The following is a 7878-nucleotide window of genomic DNA, read 5'->3' on the forward strand; positions in this document are numbered from 1 at the left end:
CCTATGACTTGCAGTACGTACATGGGGAACAAATAATGGTGCTGCAAGGAATCAGAATGTTGAACTGCTGCGTACGTCACATATTTTAGGCCTATGGCGTGTAGTTTTAAGATTATTTTCAGTGCTATAATTTATAGAGAAATAATGACAGGTACATGGGCGACAGATAATGGTGCTGCGAAGAATGCGAATTTGACAAAGTTCAACTCATAGTCTCTCCCACTTTAGTAGAATATAAGATTGTCTCTCCGTGCATGCATAGGTCACTTAGAGAATCCCTATATATATGGAACCCACAAATCCAAACAAAGGGAAACCATGGAGAGTTCCAGGCCCCCATTTAACTAGGAGATAAAAGCAGAGAGGATGAGCGAGAACCTTGTAAAGCTAGCTAGCTCAGTCGTTCCATACCTTTGGCCTTCTCCCGTGAGGAGAGAGGGTGCATGGCATGCCGTTTTCTTCGCCGTAGATGGAATATATGCTTTCTTCTTTGCCAATTAAGCAAAGATGCTGTTTTTTTCTGTTAGCCATGTGCGGCTTGAATTGTATCTTGTGGTGTATGCTGGTTTATGTTTTGAGGACATTTCACAAATACACAATCTTTAGGTCTGAGGTAACACAATGACAACTCCAATTGTGTTGACAAGTCATAACAAAAAACACAATCTCCATGACAGGGCCGGCCGGCAAAATCCGGGGTCATGTACGAGTCAAAAAAATGAGGCCCTCTATCTCATTTAAAAAATGAACTAACGAGCAATTATAATGTATATATCTTGCCGAAATTTTTTATAATGTTTATATTATAATGTCTTACATAGCAATTGGACATAAAAAAATCATACTTATTCAACTCCCGGTTGCTATTTATTGGAACAACATAATTCCTTTAGTATTCTTTCAAATGAAATCCTCAATGATATCCTTGTAATCAATCTTGTCCAACACTTCAGTCTCAAGTGCTATTGTGGCCAAATCATTGAGTCCTTTTTTTATAGCAAAAACGGTAGGTAAAGTCCCTACTGTAACTCTTTTTCATTAATATGGGTATGCACAGAAGGCATTTACAGGTGTGGCATTGCACAAATAATTTACATATGGTCTAGCCAAGATTGCATTCCATCCTTCAAAGCTAGGTCTAGTTTTCTTAATGATCATACTGAAGTGATCCTTGAAGCAGCCGATGCAATGCATAATATCCACTCTTTGCTGATCAAATATGATACCATTTCTATGTTTCCATAGACTCCAGCAACCTGCAATAAGGGATTCTTTGAAGCATCTGATCTCCAGTCTATCATTGGCTCTCTGAAGCATGTCTATTATATTTAGACCAATCTCCCATTCAAAGCCAATATTGTTCCAGAAATTTTGGCTAAAATCACGTGAGAAGAATAGGTGTATTAAATCTTCAGGCTGATTATCATTACATAGGACACAGTGTGTGTTTTCAACATACAAGCTTTTCCTGTCCATCAGTAATCATTGAGTCTTTGTTGTGTCATAGTAGTCCGGTTGAACTGCTACACTGTGATCTTTAGCCAAGGAGATAAGAACCGATCTCTAACAAAGTAACCATACATGCCAAAAGTTAATTAGGAAATTAGGAATTAGGAGTAGGAACTAACTTTAATCGGAAAGAGGACTCGCTGAGCACCTGGAGGATGGAGTTGGTCATGGATCAATCCGACAAGGCCACGAGGCGACGATTCTAAAATTTGGGAGAGGAATGTTGCGGCAGTGACCTGAATCTGATCGATCCGGCAAAGGTGACGAGACAATCCCGTTTCCTCTAGTGATGCCGACGCCGACACGATTGCTGTTGAGGTTTCCGATCGATCAACCCACGATCTTGTTGTCTTTTTAGACCGGCGATCCCGTTTCCATCAAAATCGATCGAGCAGTTTCCTTTGTTTGAGAAGCATCGATCGAGCAGATGAGCACCAATGCTCGATGGCCTCGACTCAGCCCAGCTCAAGCTCCCAGCGGACCAGTGTGGCAGCTCCTAGGAATTTTTAGAAATACTAGGCCTGTATAAAATATTTGATGCTCTCAAAATTATGGGCACTGTGTGGGCTGCATATTCGGCACAACTATGGGCCCAGCCGTCCTCCGCGATATGAGGCAGGACCTTTCCGCTTCCCTTTGCAACAGTAGGAAGTTAACCTTTTAATCAAGTTTTATATCTAAAAATTGATGGACTTAGTTTCATCTTTCAAAAAAATCCAAAAGTTTATAAAACTTAGTCCCACATAAAAAAAACTAAAAACTTAATGGAACTTAGTTTCACAGAAAAATCCCAACAAACTCAAGCATGGGTTGATTTTAAGAAAATAAAACACTATTCCTTTTGTAAATACCATGCTAGTATTTTTTTGACAGCCCAGCCGGAGTGTGTCTTTTCATTAAGGGGGAAATATGTACATGTTTGATTTTTAAATGGGGGCATGTCAGGAACCCACAACGATACTAAAACCAGATATAAACTACTCGTGGATCTCAATAACCCTCCAATCATGCTGCACAATCTTCTCGAAAGTGAGATTGACCATCTCAATGTAAGTCAGTCTCGGGCCATTGAAAATGCGTCGGTTCCTCTCCTTCCAGGTGTTCCACATAATGTAGATGAGGACGCCCTTCATAGTCTCCTTTTGAGCATGTCAATATCTTTGAGCCCTCCCTCCCACCATGCATCGAAGAAATGTTAGTATGGGTCTGAAGGCAAGTTGATCATCCACCTAGATCATCATCAGACTGTGGACTCAGAGCCATGAAAGGGGAGTCGTTGCATAGGTGTCCGGCAGTGCCAGCGTCTTTGATGACCGAGAGAAGATAACTAAGGAAGAAGACTCGTGAGTGACAACATGTGAAGAAACTATAGTGGATCCGACAAGTAAAAGAGAAGCAGCAAAATTCAATATGGCTCGTGGGCCATGAGCCTGGCCCGCTTGTTTGAAGATAAAGCCCTGGTGGAACTTCGGTCCAGAATGGACCCAGTAGTTTAAATACTCACGTATAACGTCTCTCTATCTCTCGTCCTGGATTTGGACAACGGCTTTGGCTAATTCTGTACGCAACAAATAGTTGTGTGGGAGGTTGGCAGGAAATACATGCTCCTCCTTCCCCATTTTGCCATGAACCCTAGCTACATAGATCTAGAGATTGAGAGCGATCCTTACACTTGGTATCATATTTGGTGGTCCTCGTGCTTCCTTAACATCATCACGGGACATAGTGGCATGATCGTAGAAAAGCTGCAACAATGGAGAAGTTGTCCTGCGATGGGTGGGGGTCTACAAGCTCCTGCGGGTGGATTTTGCCATGGATCTCGACCGCCGCTTGAAAGAACAAGGCGCGGATCTCCTCCAAGCCATGGAGAAGTTGATTACGATGAACATAGCTACTCTCGACCGGCTTGCTGCCGACGCGGGTGGGTGGGGTCTGCTATGAGATGTTGATGGAGTTGGAGCTCCACGGGGAGATACGTGACACGTCTTCAATGTATCTATAATTTTTGATTGTTCCATGCTATTATATTATCATCCTAGGATACTTTTTGGGTAATAATTTACCACTTTATGTTATTTTTAAGCATTAACCTATTGACCCAATGCCCAATGTCAATTGTTGTTTCCTGCGTGTTTTTTACTTTTTAGATTTACAATACCAAATAAAGTCCAATTGCCCTGATTTTTTTATGATTTTTTCTGGACCATAAGCAGACCTCGAAGCCTCGGGAGAAGACCATAGGTAACACGAGGGAGGCACAAGCCAACAGGGTGCGGCCGGGGGGTCGGCGCCCTGATGGCTTGTCCCTCCCTCGTAGCCCCTCTACCTCTGTTCTATGGCCTATAAATTCACATATATTCCAAAACACCTAAGGAACATCGTGAAACACTTTTTTCACCGCCACAAGTATTTATTCCATGGCAATCCCATCTAGATTTCCGTTTCGGCACCCTGCTGGAGGATAGGGCCTCTTCATCAACCATGTTGCCCTCGTGATGATGTCTCCGTAGTTCACAATAGACCTACAGGTCCATAGTTAGTACCTAGATGGCAATCTCTCTCTCTCTCTCTCTCTCTCTCTCTCTCTCTCTCTCTCTCTCTCTCTTGATCTTCAATACAACTATCATCACATCTTTGCTTTAATCCATCCGATGTAATTCTTTTGTATGGTGCGTTCGTTGGGATCCGATGAATTGTGGGTTTATGTTCAGGTTATTCTGAAAATTATTTGAGTTTTCTCTGATTATTATGATTCTTATTTGCATGATCATCATAGCTTCGTAAATTTCTCCGATCAATTGAATTTCTTTGGCCAAGAAGCTTGATATTTTTTCAATGAAAGGGGAGCGTTGCAGTGGGTTCAACCTGATGGGTTTCTATATCCGAGTGAGAGAAGGGGACAATGTACGTCTTTGTGTTGTTGCTACTAAGGAGAAAATGATGGGGTTTATTCATATTGATTGAGTTTACTTTGTCTACATCATGTCATCATTATCCAAGCATTATGATGACCCACAAGTGTAGGGGATCTATCGTAGTCCTTTCGATAAGTAAAAGTGTCGAACCCAACAAGGAGCAGAAGGAAATGACAAGTGGTTTTCAGCAAGGTATTCTCTGCAGGCACTGAAATTATCGATAACAGATAGTTGTCTGATAAGATAATTCATAACGGGTAGCAAGTAACAATAGTAACAAAGGTGCAGCAAGATGGCCCAATCCCTTTTGTAGCAAGGGACAAGCCTGGACGAACTCTTATATAAGGTAAAGCGCTTCTGAGGACACATGGGAATTTCTGTCAAGCTAGTTTTCATCATGTTCATATGATTCGCGTTCGCTACTTTGATAGTTTGATATGTGGGTGGACCGGTGGTTGGGTGCTGTCCTTACTTGGACAAACATCCCACTTATGATTAACCCCTCTCGCAAGCATCCGCAACTACGAAAACAGAATTAAGATAAAGTCTAACCATAGCATTAAACTAGTGGATCCAAATCAGCCCCTTACGAAGCAACGCATAAACTAGGGTTTAAACTTCTGTCACTCTAGCAACCCATCATCTACTTATTACTTCCCAATGCATTCCTCTAGGCCCAAATATTGGTGAAGTGTTATGTAGTCGACGTTCACATGACACCACTAGAGGAAAGACAACATACAACTCATCAAAATATCGAATGAATACCAAATTCACATGACTACTTATAGCAAGACTTATCCCATGTCCTCAGGAACAAAAGTGACTACTCACAAAGCATAATTATGTTCATGATCATAGAGGTATTGAATAGCATTAAGGATCTGAACATATGATCTTCCACCGAGTAATCCAACTAGCATCAACTACAAGGAGTAATTAACACTACTAGCAACCTTACAAGTACCAATCGGAGTCGCGAGACGAAGATTGGGTACAAGAGATGAACTAGGGTTTGGAGATGAGATGGTGCTGATGAAGATGTTGATGGAGATGAGTCCCCTCCAATGAGAGGAGTGTTGGTGATGACGATGGCGATGATTTCCCCCTCCGGGAGGGAAGTTTCCCCGGCAGGACGGCCCTGCCGGAGCTCTAGATTGGTTTTTCTCAAGTTCCGCCTCGTGGTGGCGGCGTTTCTTCCCAAAAGCTCTCCCCTGATTTTTTTTCTGGGACGAAAGAGACTATATAGAGTTGGAGTTGGAGGCTGCGGAGCCACGTGGGCCCCACAAGCCTGCCAGGCGTGGCCTAGGGGGGGGCGTGCCTCCTGGGCTTGTGGGCTCATGGCTCCGTGTCTTCTGGTAGTTCTTGCGCTAGTATTTTTTATATATTCCACAAAAAATCCTCTTAAGTTTCCAGGTCATTCTGAGAACTTTTATTTCTGCACAAAAATAGCGTCAGTCCGGGTTAGTTCCATTCAATTCATGCAAATTAGAGTCCAAAACAAGGGCAAAAGTGTTTGGAAAAGTAGATACGATGGAGACGTATCAACTCCCCCAAGGTTAAAGCCTTGCTTGTCCTCAAGCAATTCAGTTGACAAACTGAAAGAGACAAAAGGAAAACTTTTACGAACTCTGATTGATCTTGTTGTTGTAATTATGTCTAACTCATATTCAGATTTTCAGCAAGATCATAAGCTAACCACATAAGCAATAACATTTAGGTCTCATGGTGTACTCATATCAATGGCATAATCAACTAGCGAGCAATAATGATAAGTTTCAAATGTCAACACTTCAATCAAAACAATCATGATACAATATGAACAAATGGTATCTCGCTAGCCCTTTCTGAGACCGCAAAACATAAATGCAGAGCACCTTCAAAGACCAAGGGTTGACTGAACATTGTAATTCATGGCAAAGAAGATCCAGACACAGTCATACTCAATATCAATTAATAGCAAAGCATAAAAATGACGGAGGTGCTCTCTAATTGGTGCCTTTTATAAGAAGAGGATGACTCAACAGTAATGTAAATAGATAGGCACTTCGCATTGGGAAGCATTGATTTGCAGAGGTGCCAGAGCTCAAGCTTTTAAAACAGAGATAAATAATTTTGGATGGCATGCTTTCATTGTCAACGTGATGACCAAGAGTTTTCACCATCTTCCATGCTACACATATTATAGGCGGTTCCCAAACAGAATAGTAAAGTTTTGACCCCCCCCCCCCCACCACCGATCAATCACACTCCACGACTAGCCGAAACCTCGGGTGCCGTCCATACCAACAACAATCCAGAGGGAGTTTTGTTTGCCATTATATTTTCGATTTGATTTGAGCATGGAACTGGGCATTCCGATTACCGACCCCTTTCTCGTGAGTGATAGTGAATAAACACGTATCAAGGATAACACGCCTAGCATGAAAGATATTGACCGCCCCTTGTCACCACATCAGCGATTCGGGCATACAAAACAGATTATTATTTGAAGATTTAGGGAGTGGCACATGCAAATTTACTTGGAACGGCAGGTAGATACCGCATATAGGTAGGTATGGTGGACTCATACGGAACAACTTTAGGTTTATGGAAGTGGATGCACAAGCAGTATTCCCGCTTAGTACAAGTGAAGGCTAGCAAAAGACTGGGAAGTGACCAACTAGAGAGCGACACCAATCATCAATATGCATTGAAATTAACCAATGTTGAGTGCAAGAATGAGTAGGATATAAATCACCATAAACATGAATATCGTAGAGGCTATGTTGATTTTGTTTCAACTACATGTGTGAACATGTGCCAAGTCAAGCCACTTGAATCATTCAAAGGAGGATACCATCCTATCATACTACATCATAATCATCCTGAAATTCATGTTGGCATCCAAGACAAACCATTATAAGGTCCTAGCTAATTAAGCATGGCATCAGAAACTATGATCTCTAAGTTGTCATTGCAAACATGTTTCTCTCATAACAATGTTGAATTAGGAACGATGAGCTAGTCATATTTACAAAAAAAATAGGTCGAGTTCATACCAGCTTTTCCAGGCTCAGTCACTTCATCATATATCGTCATTATTGCCTTTCACTTGTACGACCGAATGATGTGAGTAATAATAAGAGTGTTCATGCATTGGACTAAGACGGAATCTGCAAGCAAACTTAGAGGAGAAGACAAAGTAATATGGCTCTTTGATGAATAAACAAAAATGCATATGAGAGCCACTAATCATTTTAATCATGGTCTTCTACCTTGACCCAAAGAAAAAGAAAACTATTTACACGGGAAAGCTCCCAACAAGCAAAATAAGAATGGGAAATCTCGTGCGCTTTCCGGACTACTTTAAATTTTTCTATTTTTCTAAATATTCCAAAACGGAGAAAAATTGCTATTGGAAAAGTTTTGGAGTCTTTTTACTTACCGAATCACATACCTCTTTGTTTTTGGA

This window comes from Hordeum vulgare, chromosome 7H (genome assembly GCF_904849725.1).
Source record: "Hordeum vulgare subsp. vulgare chromosome 7H, MorexV3_pseudomolecules_assembly, whole genome shotgun sequence".
NCBI classification, from domain to species: domain Eukaryota; kingdom Viridiplantae; phylum Streptophyta; class Magnoliopsida; order Poales; family Poaceae; genus Hordeum; species Hordeum vulgare.